The sequence below is a fragment of the Melitaea cinxia genome, chromosome 21 (assembly GCF_905220565.1).
Source record: "Melitaea cinxia chromosome 21, ilMelCinx1.1, whole genome shotgun sequence".
NCBI classification, from domain to species: Eukaryota; Metazoa; Arthropoda; class Insecta; order Lepidoptera; family Nymphalidae; genus Melitaea; species Melitaea cinxia.
Genome location: NC_059414.1, coordinates 11,524,621 through 11,538,931, shown reverse-complemented (window position 1 = coordinate 11,538,931; position 14,311 = coordinate 11,524,621). Strand labels below are relative to the sequence as shown.

At 35.8% G+C, this 14,311-nt stretch overlaps 4 non-coding genes across 4 annotated transcripts; all 4 read left to right on the top strand.

Moving 5' to 3' along the window:
• Nucleotides 1-3,965: 3,965 nt before the first annotated feature.
• On the top strand, nt 3,966-4,084 carry LOC123664307. The gene has a single exon (XR_006744797.1). It is a non-coding gene; the product is annotated as a 5S ribosomal RNA (ribosomal RNA).
• A 71-nt stretch (nt 4,085-4,155) lies between these two features.
• On the top strand, nt 4,156-4,274 carry LOC123664316. The gene has a single exon (XR_006744805.1). It is a non-coding gene; the product is annotated as a 5S ribosomal RNA (ribosomal RNA).
• Nucleotides 4,275-4,345: 71 nt separating this feature from the next.
• LOC123664315 lies at nt 4,346-4,464 on the top strand. Its single transcript, XR_006744804.1, has one exon. It is a non-coding gene; the product is annotated as a 5S ribosomal RNA (ribosomal RNA).
• Nucleotides 4,465-4,535: 71 nt separating this feature from the next.
• Nucleotides 4,536-4,654, top strand: LOC123664305. Its single transcript, XR_006744795.1, has one exon. It is a non-coding gene; the product is annotated as a 5S ribosomal RNA (ribosomal RNA).
• Nucleotides 4,655-14,311: the final 9,657 nt, after the last annotated feature.

The following is a 14,311-nucleotide window of genomic DNA, read 5'->3' as shown; positions in this document are numbered from 1 at the left end:
TCTTTATTAAGAATTTTTAGTAAATAAACAGTTAATTATGTATGAAGTTTTTTTATTATATTCGGCGTAGGGATGTTAAAATTAATACGCTATATTTTGTTGTTTGTATTTAATGACTTGAGACACATAAATTGGTTATTGTATCATTTTATGTTGATAAAAATAATACATATCTTATACTATATCTCCAATAACTGTGCCTCACGGTTTCACCAGCATTAATTTGAGGTAAAAATAGCCTATAGCCTTCCTCGGTAAGTGGGCTATCCAACACAAATAAAAATTTTTGACCAGTAGTTCCTCAGATTAGCGCGTTTAATCAAACAAACTCTTCAGCTTTACAGTATTAGTATATATTTCTAATTGAGTTCATTTAAAATGAAAAACAAAACAATGCTAAATATTACGTAGCTATTATTTTTACGAGCCCTTCATGGTATGCCCCAAAAATTTTGCGTCCCTTTTAAAATGTAATCTAATTAGAAACATTATCCATCCACTTCACTGTACCAAAATAAACCAGCAAAATTGGATCTTTTTTCTTACCCTATTTGAAATTTGAGGTATCGCTTTTATCTAAAATCTGTCGTCGGTAAACAATTCTTTCGACACATATGGAATAAACTGCTATGGGGTCGCGATAAGTTTCAATTATTCGTATTACATCTATTTTAAAAATAAACAAAATGTACAGACAGACAATATTATAATCCAGCTAGTGTTCTTTTTAATTTCTATATAAAGCATATGTATGAACAGTTGAAAAAAAAAACTTGATTTTCTCATATTTACATTTTTCACTAAGGTTCTTGAAATTATTACATATGTATGTTAATAATATTACAGCCATTAACGTACCCAATACCAACCACCAATTGAGCAAAGCGCTTTCACTAAAAAATCTGGTTTAAACTTCTATAAACTACGGTCTAAATAAATATTACAAATCGTCTAACGCTAGACCTCGGCGACCCCTAGTTTAACGATGGTCTAAATGACTGTAACATCAATTAATAACTCTAATAAACAATTTGACATAATAACAAATACAGTTTTGTTTGCTATCACCGAGAAACTATTATTAAACGTTGGTCTCCTCTCAAACTTTCTAACTCTATCCGAATCCGAAGCTGTCAGGGGTGAATACATTATGATTTCCAATTTGAAAATTGTCATTCCTAATATCGTTTTCGACAATCGAATAAAGCGATCGCGTTAAAGTGTGATTATTTCCAATTAGTTATATGATAAACAATTTGAAAACTTTTGGGAATTCGTTATTCTATTCAATTATTAAGGGCATACGTGTTTTTGTCAGGACGGAACGGGATAAGAAGTTTTGGAAACATCGTGTCATAGACAGGACAGGAACGAGAAAAGCACGGCGAGAAAAAAATATCGTCGGCGACGATGATTAGCATATCCCGCGCCGCGCAGGCCCCGTATCGTTTGTCATTCCGTTGCGTTTGCACAGTCGCTGCGTTCGCTTCGGAGGGCTAAAGTAGGGAAGCACGTGCTTTTGCTTACTGCTGCCGAGTTACTGCCACGGTGAGTATGAATCAAAAATCCCCGTCAGTGTTTATTAATCACATTCCGTCCTCATCCCTGGGGAAGTACCTAAACCAAAGATCACAGATAAATAACACTTCTCAAGTTGTATTGTGTTCCCGTGACGAGTAAGATAGACAAATGTGACCGAATTTCTTATATTATAAAATCTAAAGGATATAATTACTGAACACATAATGAAACGGTTCTATAATTAACCACAGTATAAATTACAAAACGTTAGAAGCACCAATATAATGTTAGTACTTTTTATAACATAATTACGTATTAAAACAATTAGCCCACATTACAACACATTAATATGATAAAGTATCCCATCCATTAGATCGGTAATGTCCACAAATTACACTAAACAACATCAATCTCGCAGTTAATTATTACAGCGCGACGCTTTGAAAATAATTAGAATATACTGGCATCGAGCACGCAACTATTAGTTGACATAATTAACAATTAAATAACCACTAAGTGTGGAGTGTATTATTATGGAGCAATGACACATAACGAAAATAAAATTAATCGCACTCACGAGGTTCTAAGTACTAAGTAGATACTGGTATTTAGCTATAGCATTTAAAGAAATTGCGCATATCTAAGGATTTGTTTTGTCATCATAATTCGATAGCTTGTAATATTTCAAAAAACACCCACTTCAGCCTATCGCCTTCAGTCCACTGCTGGACATAGGCCTCCACAAGTTCGCGCCGAAAATGGCGTATGTGTTGCCCATAGTCACCACGCTGGACAGACGGGTTGGTGACCGCAGGGCTAGCTTTTTCGCACCGAAGACGCTGCTGCCCGTCCTCGGCCTGTGTATTTCAAAGCCAGTAGTTGGATTGTTATTCCACCATCGATCGGCTTTTTGAGTTCAAAGGTAGTAGAGGAGCTATGTTATCCCTTAGTCGCCTCTCACGGCACCCACGGGAAGAGACTAGACTACGGGGAGAGTGACTATATTCTTTACTGCCGTAACCAGTTTTGCAGTGATTTATGACCGATACATTACTGCAAATATGGGTCTCTTATACTCCTTTCAGCAAAATTACTGTTAAATAAATAGATAGGTTTATTTATTCTCTGTTCTTTTTTTGTAGCAAACCAAAATAATGTATGTGTTAAATTTAGATTTAATTTTAGGAACCATACGTCTCTGGTTTAATCCAGTTGCTAGGCACGTTTGTAATCATAAGAATTCCTGATATCGACTTATTTTTTTTTTTTTTTATGTCATTAGGTCGGCAAACAAGCGTACGGCTCACCTGATGGTAAGCGATTACCGTAGCTTATAGACACCTGCAACACCAGAAGCATCGCAAGCGCGTTACCGACCCAATCCCCAATCCCCCAGGAGCTCTGGTCACCTTACTTACCAAAAGGAACACAATACTGCTTGAAAACAGTATTATTTAGCTGTGATCTTCTGTAAGTAACATAATAATTTTGTTATTTTATTTTACAAGACATTTGACATTGAATATAGTAACAAGATGTATAGTAACCTTGCCTATGACAAGGTTCATACTTAGGTGTACATTCATACTAACTCATAAATAACTTCGTCAATCAATCTATAGGTTCTAGTTCCTATATGCACGTCGTTATAATTAACTGTCGGGCACATCCAAATACACTCCTACAGACAATACCGTCACAATTGTAATCAGTGGATGTTATCAACAACTAATTAGTTCTAATATCACTCGCTTAATTGCTCCTAATTAAGGAATCTTATCTACTGTGACTCGTATCGCGGATAACATTGATTGTATTGAGTTTATTTCGATTATGCAATTAATTTATTGTTATGTTATTAGATGTATAATTATGTTATAGTTTTCAGCTATCGTGGTTACTAGCAATATGATGATGACTCAGCCTGTAATATCCCACCGCTGGGATACGCTTCTCTCTCCATGCAGGAGAAGGATCGGAGCATAATCCGCCATGCTGCTCCACTGTGGTTTGGCGGATATATTCCCTACTTTGCCTTGCCTGTGATGCCAACCGGGGCCGATAGCTTAATGTGTTATCCGAGGACAGACACACATAGAACAGAAAAAGAAAAATTGAGCGACTGAACTGCAAGCGAACTACTACACCAGAGCAAAGCAAGATGACTTAGGTATATTATTTTATGTAAACGTTTGCAATTTGTGCAAGATGACCCACGACCATGGCGATTGCAGCATCACGGACGGACATAGTGTGAATCAGGCAAAAAAAAAAAAATTAGTTGTTCGATCCGTACAATTCGTCTGATCACACGTCGGACGCGGTCAGTACTTGGATGGGTGACCGGCTGGGAATACTGCGTGTCGTTGGCTTTTTGTCTCTTTTTTAACGTCAATGTTATTGTATGTAATGTGATTATGTAGTGTTATTGGAACTTACTTACCGCCAACGTCCATACCACGTTGAATACACCGGTTCTCGTCCGATCACCGAAGTTAAGCAGCGTCGGGCGCGGTCAGTACTTGGATGGGTGACCGCCTGGGAACACCGCGTGACGTTGGCTTTTTGTCACTTTTTTATGTTAATTTTATTGTATGTAATGTGAATATGTAGTGTTATTGGAACTTACTTATCGCCAACGTCCACACCACGTCGAATACACCGGTTCTCGTCCGATCACCGAAGTTAAGCAGCGTCGGGCGCGGTCAGTACTTGGATGGGTGACCGCCTGGGAACACCGCGTGACGTTGGCTTTTTGTCACTTTTTTATGTTAATTTTATTGTATGTAATGTGAATATGTAGTGTTATTGGAACTTACTTATCGCCAACGTCCACACCACGTCGAATACACCGGTTCTCGTCCGATCACCGAAGTTAAGCAGCGTCGGGCGCGGTCAGTACTTGGATGGGTGACCGCCTGGGAACACCGCGTGACGTTGGCTTTTTGTCACTTTTTTATGTTAATTTTATTGTATGTAATGTGAATATGTAGTGTTATTGGAACTTACTTATCGCCAACGTCCATACCACGTTGAATACACCGGTTCTCGTCCGATCACCGAAGTTAAGCAACGTCGGGCGCGGTCAGTACTTGGATGGGTGACCGCCTGGGAACACCGCGTGACGTTGGCTTTTTGTCACTTTTTTAATCTCGGATCTCGATCTCGGATAAAATTATTGTCGTATTTCTAGTAAAAAAGTTGCAATAAATTCTTTTTGTTTGTACTGTTTCCCGTCATTTTTCATTCGTTGTTCTGTCCGCAAAAATGGGTGAATCTAAAGAAGAAATTTGGTACATTTTAAGGCCTTACTATAAAACCAGTAAAATTTGACTCAAGACGCAAAAAAAAAAATGTGACGTTTATGGACCTAATTCAGTAAAAGTAGCACATAATTGGTTTAAGCGTTTTCAGTCAGGAAATTGTGATGTCAGAGATGTATTTAGCTCTAGTCGCCCAGATACCGATAAACGTGACAACGTTTTTGAAAATGTGGAACTTGATCGTTATTTGAGTAGTTACGATATCGCTTAAGATCTGAGATTTTACCATAAAATAGTTTTGACTCATTTGAAAAAGGCTTATTAGACAAAAAAGCTCGATATATGAATGTCACATAAATTCACTGAAAGAAACTTAATGGACCGTTTACTCATTTGTGATTCTCTCTTAAGCCGTAATGATATCGAACTATTTTTAAGTGGTTGATCACTGGTGACGAAAAGTGTACCTACCTACAATAAAAAAGTTTTTTTTTCTTTATATCACTAGGTCGGCAAACAAGCGTACGGCTCACCTGATGGTAAGAGATTACAGTAGCTTATAGACGCCTGCAACACCAGAAGCGCAAGCGCGATGCCGACCAAATCCCCAATCCCCCCCAGGAGCTCTGGTCACCTTACTCACCAACAGGAACACAACACTGCTTGAAAATAGTATTATTTAGCTGTGGTCTTCTGTAAGGTACTTCCCCAGTCGGGCTGCTCCATATTTTGAGCAGGAAATTCCTGCTGTGCCCTACCTCAGTTCAAAAGAGATCATGGTCAAAGGCCGGTCAAGCTGCACAAACAATCGCGAAACAGTTGGCAAGCAATAAGCTTCTTTGAGTATATGGTGAGATTAGAATGACATCAATCATTATGAGCTTTTACCGCAGGGCAAAACTATTGGTTCGGATTTTTACTGTCAACAGCTGTGTGACTTAAGCATGAAATTGAGATAAAGCTACCAGAATTGATACAGCAGAAAATGGCTTTAATCACGACAACAACCTATCCCGTCTGTAGCCGCTTAACTAAAATTGAAAAAATTAAGACTTTTTGAATCTTATAGCGCCGATCTTGCACCCTCAGACTTCCATCTGTTTCGGTATCTTCAGATTTTTTTTTGCGTAGTGTATGTAAAGTTATCATCAAAAGAGGACTGTCAACACTACTTGTCGCGTTTTTTTTGTTTACTTGATTGCTGGTTTCCTTTTGGTTTCATTTCAATTCGATCAAGATCTGGTGATTACATGAGTAATCTTTGTCTACTTTCGTTGTATTACGTATCGGTGTGATTAAAGTTATTTTTGCTTTCGTTTTCGAACAAACACAACTTTGTAACAAATGTTTTAATTGGCACACGAATGTCTAGTATCAAACATCTCTATCACAATAACAATCCGAGCAACGAATCATTAAAACGAACATGAACAATAACATAATATTCCTTTATGGAATATTAAGGAAATAGCTAAATTGACGGGGTCAAGTTTCAATAGCATCAAAAACCAAAAACACCACCCAAAGGACCGCTTTGCATAAAGACCGTCAAACATAAAATCTTACGACATTCGTAAACTATTTTAAAATGCATTTTAAAAATCATTTGTTGTACAAATTTCCACTTTAAAGCTTTAATCATAAGGTACAAATCCTGAAAATCAAAGTGCAAAACCAACATTGCCGGGATTTACTAAAATCATTACAGCGTAGCTTTGAAACGGGCTGAATACTACTCAATATTGCATCTCTGAACTACAAATCCTAAATGTTCTATTTACATTGCTTAATTACTTAATACAGCCCAAAACCAAGTGTTATTAAAACAAGCCATGCATACGTAACAAATAAAATTTGACATCCAAAATACACGTAGGTTTTCACAATCAATTGTCTGAATACCCTCGCTTTAATTTAAGCAGGACAATGGTCAACGGTCGTAACTGCGTTGATCCTAAGTTATGTGAAGATTAGCTCTATCTTAATATCTAACGCATTAATGAGGGTTAGAAATGTAGTAGATACGGCGTGATTGAGTTAATGAAACTGTCTGTCTGGTGTCGGGAATTTATGATCGGATTGGGCTGAATATTTGATAATACACAATAATCATTAAGGTTATCGTTTAATAGCAGATTATAATATTATATTAATGTTCGAAACCATTTAAGAACGATAAATTAAATGATGTTTTTGTGTACTTCAGAATTTTTTAAATATTTTTTATTGAAATATTATACATATTTGCAATTCACAACTTAAGAACTAAATATTTATTAGTTATAGTACAAGTCATGTCCGTGTGAAACGGTGCCAAGAATGCTGGCAGTATTTCGCCGTTGAATCGCTATGCCGATTCTCTGGGTAAAAAATGCACCAGCCCTCTTGTCACCGGTGGAGGCAATAAGGCGAAAATCTCTTAAAAAATATTAGCACTGCTACTCCAAGGTTCAAGTAGTTCTACTGCAAATGGCACAAAGATTAATTGTGTGTAAGGATGTAATGAGACGAATATCAAAATATCCACCATGTTATATTGTTGCGCGTATCGTGTAGGCACCGTCGACATACTTTTGAAGGTCGTAGTAATAGTAGGTATTTAATAGTTAGCCCGTAACCTTAAGCAATATAAACATTTAGACTACTTATATTTACTATTGATTATGTTGCTTTCCTACATAATGTTGCTATTAGATATTAATATATTTTTACACTATACGCAATTTTATGCTATTGCTATTTAATATTATCAGGCGTTATATCATTTACAGTTCTTTATATCTAAATTACGTGTATCTATAGTAGTACTGCGTACAATAACGTATATCTTTCACAAATATTAATGATATCTATTTATAATGCATTGTGTGATCTTATTTGACTTGTCAACAACGAGTACTCACTATTGTAAGGCGGTTGAACCTTATCACGATTTTAATACGGGTTAAATTGCTATAACTTTTGTTTTGTAACGAAATGATATAGCGCGAGTTGAGATACTGTACAGGAGTTAATAGTCAAAATAACAAGTTTCTTTTGATGTGTCCTTGTGATGAATTAAAATGATATTTCATAGCACAATTGACATAGATACACTTTGATTTTAATGGGGGAGATGATTATTTAAAGATTTTTTTTTTTATATTTGAGATTATCTTAATGGGGTTTTTATATGCTAACAGCGCAGTTTCGCTTACGTTCGTTTAATGTTTTGGCTGACATATTTTTAATTATTTCATTAGTAGATCCCGACAACCTTCAATCAAATTAAGTTTAAAATATTTGTAGAAAATGTAAAAATTAGTAAAAATTCAGAGTAATTTTGTGCATAGCACGAAAATACTATAAAATTTCGTAAAGTTGTACGCCTTGCCTCTATCTTAATATTAATCGATATAATAAAAATATTTACTAATACAGATTTTGTATTATACAAATAATAAGTAGACACATTTATTAAAAACCAAAATTAAGTTAAAAGGCAATTATTTACATTTTTAGATATTTTTGTGTTAATATTAATAATAGAATGAAAATGTTTTCTAATGTTTACGCGAATTTCACCAATTATAATAGAACAATTTCTTCCTTTGTCTTCCCGGGACCATGATTGCTATAAATGATCCGAAACCTCGGGCATTTGAAAAAACCCAATTAACCGCGATAAAATCCGAAAAAGTTCTTTCATTATAATATAAGTCGCTAGCCCGTTGACGCTGTTTGTCGTGACCCTGCTTTCTGCTCCGGGGGTTGTGGGTTCGATTCCCACCCCAAGTATAGGTGTAATATATATATATATTTATATATGTATTATTTATGTGTATGTTTATCAAAAAAAAAAAAAGAAGCTATACTCGGCTGTTACCTATATATATATAGTTTAGGAACAGAGGACCGCGTGTGTAAATTGTAAATATTTATTTATTTATAATGAAAATCTGTTTAAAAATAAACCTATGTTTCAGTAAGTTCGTGTTTCTGCGTGTTTCGAGCCTCACAATTACATAGTAGGTAATTTAATTGACCTCAACAACCATTGAATCAAGAATTAAATTATTTTTACGATTCATAGATTAATAATAATTACCATCACAAATTAAAACATCTGCGCGGAATTCCAAATTCAAATTAAGTTTCAAATCCTAAAACATTTCATTGTAGCCACTATCTTCGGCTTCGTTAATTAAGTATAATTTATAATTCCTCCGAAGCATAGATTATAAAGCCCCCAAACAAATAGAGATGTGCTGATAACTTCAAATCCCGCGGTCTGACAAATGGTGTTAATAAGAAACCTGTCGCGGTGGGATTAGGCCGTGTTAATTGCAGTTAGCTTGTCACTAGTGATGGGCAAAGTATCTAAGCGGTTTTGCGCAAATGTAAGCCGATGTAAATCATATTCTATCGATGGAATTTGTGGTCTGTAAAATAAGTGTGTTTGTACTGCTTATAAAGATTTCATGTTTTCAAAATAACATTTTGTTTCATCTGTTCAAATTGTGCATTACTATATGCCTTAATATTTAGATATATTTCTGCATAGGAAGTAATTTATTATTTAAAATCTTAAATGTGTTAATTTTTTTGGATTGTTCCTTAACGCAAACCTATTTGTATATTACTAGTATTGTCTTGTAGCCTATATTGATCCAAAAAAAAAAAAAAAAATTCATAACATTACATCATACGACAAATATTGTTGTTGATGTTTTTTATTTTTAAATAACTATTATATCGCACCCTTAATAAAACAAAGATGTAACTCAAAAATCGCAACTTGTGGGAATTGGCGTTTGAAGTTTAGCACTTTTTCCGCATTGTGTTTGATTAAAAATTACCAATTATTTGTAATGCTCTTAATGACTTTTACTATTGATATCAGTAGTTTAAAGTACAGAGATTAATAGAATAATAGAAAAACAACTGTGTTACAGTCTATAATAGCTGTAAAATGGAGATGAAAAAAAAGTTCCGACTTAAATCTCTTTATGCCAAAAATTACTTAATATTTTAGCTAGTATTTCAAAAAAATTCTCTTTAGTATTAAAACATAACAAAAAGTTTTAAAAACAAATCACAATGTTTCGTTTTATGATTATTTAATTGTAATTATGACGTTGTATGTATTAATGCATCATTTTTTTATAAAACGAAAACTGAAATTTATCACCTTTTTTTTAAATTAAACAAATTTTTATTAATCATCTCATATTTATATATCTCTTTATGGCTACAAATATTGTTTTTTAAACAAAACAAAAACTATAACACTATTATAAGAATTAGGTACAATTAGTCTCTAGTAAATATCTCCTAAAATCACAAATAATTACTAACCACAAATAATCTAATATATAAAATTCTCGTGTCGCGGTGTTTGTAGTTAAACTCCTCCGAAACGGCTAGACCGATTCACACGAAATTTTGTGTGCATATCGGGTAGGTTTGAGAATCGAACAACATCTATTTTTCATACCCCTAAGTTAAAGGGGGGGGGGGGTTAAGGGGTTTAATAACATATATGGCAAAACAAAGTTTGCGGGGTCAGCTAGTAAATAGTATAAAAATCAGCAGTCTCTTCTTTCTTATAATGTCTATCATCTTGTTTTTGCTCATTGTTTGAATTATCATATGATACCTACACATAGATCACACTGACCTGTTTTTGGTTGGTGAAACCCTAAGTTAAATACCGTCGGAATCAATATTTTCTGCACATTTGAGTCGTCTCGCCATAAGACTCGACGAATTCCAACCACCAGAGCAGGTTGGGTTTCGAAATGGCTACAACACCGTAAACCACATCCATACTGTTCGACAGATTATTCTAAAGACAGAGACATATAATCAGCCGCTGTGTATGGAATTTGTGGACTGCGAGAAAGCCTTCAACTGTGTCGAGACCTGGGCTGTCCCGGACTCTCTGCAGAGATATCATATCGACTGGCGATATATCGTGGTACTGAGATGTATGTACGACGCAACGACGATGACCGTTCATGTCCAGGACCAGAGAACAAGACCTATTTCCCTGCGGCGTGGGGTAAGACAGCAAGATGTAATATCACCGAAACTGTTTACCACTGCGCTGGAGGATATCTTTAAGATCTTGAACAAGGCATCAATGTCAACGGTGAATACATCTCTCACCTTCGTTTCGCCGACGATATCGTCATCTTTGCGGACACGTTAGATGAGTTAGGCCAAATGCTAGCCGGTCTAAACGAGTCCTCCCGACGTGTCGTTCTCTTTATGAACTTGGACAAAACGAAAGTTATGTCTAACAACCAAGTCATACCGAGACAGGTATCGGTCGATGGTACCCTTCTCTAAGTTGTTCAGGATTATATTTACTTAGGCCATACTATCCAACTAGGCCGCAACAACTTTGAGAAGGAGGCCGATAGGAGGATTCGGTGGGGCTGGGCGGCATTTGGCAGGCTTCGTCGAGTCTTCACTTCGAAGATTCCGCAATGCTTGAAGACAAAAGTCTTCGAGCAATACGTCCTGTCTGTGTTAACATACCGAGCCGAGATATGGACACTGGCGAAGGGACTGGTCCACAAATATAAAGTCCCTCAACGTGCAATGGAACTGGCCATGCTTGGGGTTTCCCTCAAAGATAGGATTAGAAACGAGACTACCGCGAGAGAACGAAAGTAACCGATATAGCCCACAGAATTAGCAAGTTGAAGTGGCAGTGGGCTGGTCATCTGTGGCGCAGGACCGGTGGCTGTTGGAGCAGACGCGTCCTGGAGTAGAGATCGCGTCTTGGCAAACACAGTGTGTGACGTCCTCTGGCCCGTTGGACCGACGATCTACCTAAGATTGCCGGTGTAAGCTGGATGAGGATTGCGGAAAACCGGGATGTCTAGCGCGAACTTGGGGAGGCCTATGTCCAGCAGTGCATTGCAATAGGCTGAACTGACTGACAAATATTTGGTTTATTATTGCAGTCAGAGTCAGAAGAACTTTGATTTTCAAACATAAAATTTCTTCTGTTGACAGGCTTATTAAACAACGTATTAAAATCTACAGTGCATCGTCGTCACTCAGGTCGACGTCACTTAGATCTGTGTATTATACTGGAGAAATATTGTAACTGGCCACACTATTGTAATTTCGTCGCTCTCTCAGCTGAATTTGCTCATATTTTGCTCAGTATTTTGTGGTGAATTGGTGTAAGACGTCTTTTCTTCACAATCCGTTGTAACGTTTTGTGGGGCAGGGTTTTGGGTAGGCATTGAACTATTGGAGCTTGAAAAACTGGATGAAGATGAGCTAGAAGAGCTTGACGATGATGAGCTAGATGAATCGGAACTAGATGAAGATGATCTTGAAGACGAACTAGAGGACTGTAAATGGCTAGTATTATTTAGGTGTCATTTTTCTCGTCAACTCATAAGTGACAGTAAAATATTGAGTCGGTGTCATCATTTTCGTCAGCTCTGCAGTTACATTTTTGGGCTCCGGAGATATATGTATTTTGTTGATTTTCCTCTTCAACCTGCATAACTTCTTTAGTCTAAAATAACAATAATTCATAACACTGTAGTATATTTTAAGGATGAATAATAATCATAATTATTTAACGTCAAAATAGCAGCATTGTTGAATGACAATGATCTATTCAGTCGTTTTGCCATAAAAGAGTAACAATCATCCATCCATACGTCATCCTCATAAACTTTCACATTTATTACAGTAATCAGATGAAAAAAAATTTACAACTTATTACACTATTATTATATTACTTAAAAAGCCGACCGGTGGCGGGATAGCCATCCAATTGCTGGCTTTGAAATGCACAGGCCGAAGACGGGCAGCAGCGTCTTCGGAGCGACAAAGCCAGCCCTGCGGTCACCAACCCGCCTGCCCAGCGTGGTGACTATGGGCAAAACACATAAGTTCACGCTATTTTTGGCGAAAGCTTGTGGAGGCCTATGTCCAGCAGTGGACTGTATAGGTTGTAATGATACACTATTATGTTTATCTTATAACTTTTACGCTCGATACGCTGTAACTCTTCATTGTGGTGTTCAGTTTCTGATTGTGGTATTAAACTTAAAAAAAAATGTGAGCTCTAAGACGACACAATTTTCAAAACCTATACAAATAAGCACAACAGTTACAAGTTATTCTTAACTTTTACACGAAAAGGGAATTAATGTTGAAAGTTTTTACTTATCTTTCGTCATTCTAAATAATAAAAAGAAGTAAACAAAAGTAACTTTTATAAACAGCCTTATTTATTACAATAAAGTGATACTTAATCAATTACTCCAACAACTAAGGCATATATTTCAATATAAAACTGAAGTGTTAGGCGTTAGCTTTGTAAAATTTGTCAATTTTTAAAACAAAAACGAAGTGAATCCAAATGTCATCACATCGTCATCAAATGCGTTTTCTGAGAGAATGAAGTATAACAAAAATCATCTTTTTATTTTAAATCCCTTTTAATCTAATATCGAATTATTTGATGTTACTCAAAACGGCAGCACTTCAATCTCCGCTCACTGCCGGTGCATCTCTGAATCACGCCACTTTATAAGAACTGACTTGTCAGTTCCAGTTGATAGAAAAGAGAGCAACAGTCGCGTATCTCTCTGTATCTTATAGTTAAAACGCCGGAGTCGAAGTCTAACTATTCTTTACGCGACGAAGAAGGGTTTTATTGTAAAATCTCCAAATCCACAAATTTTGAGTTACATCTTTGTTTTATTAAAGGTGCGATATATTTAGTAACCTCTGGGTCTTTTGAACAACAAATCTGATGACAGATAAAAAATATTTTGTTATAAATTTGTATTATAATTATTAATTTTATCGATACGCACATAACTATCGCATCACTAAAAGATAATTCTAAAGCGACATTACAGCGTCGTGTCGTAAGCGGATTACTTTTAAAATTAAAATGGCGCTACGTAATTAAAATATGTCATAATATTTAAGGGACCACGGGATGAAATAGAAAATGATTAGTCCTGTCTCCATAGTTTATTATAATAATTTGGCTGTGGATTATGTTGCTTGGTTGTAATAGATTTTTGTTTTTAAATAAATAATTTCGTTCATACAGTTATGTTATATTTTGACTAATTTAAACAGCGGTCATAGATACTGGCTACTACCGAGAGTCAATTAATCGTACAGTAGGTAGTCGTTAATGTATTTATTTATTTAAAACTTTATTGTATATTTAGAATTGCATAACTTTTCTGTATTAAAAATATATTTTTAAATCAAGAGTGAATAGGCATCTTCTAGGCAAGCGCGCACCACCTTAGGCTGCATCTTCACTTGACTTCAGGTGAGATCGCAGTCAAGCGCTAGTCTATATATTTAAAAAAAAAAAAAAATATTATTAACTTAACAAAGTGCAAAGGCGGTTTTATCACTAATAGTGACCGACAACTCTTGACAATATAGGAAATATTGATAACATGACATAACTAGGCAAACGGAGCAAAGATAAATAATCAGAGCTATCCAATACATAATTAATGTATGAAAAATTATGA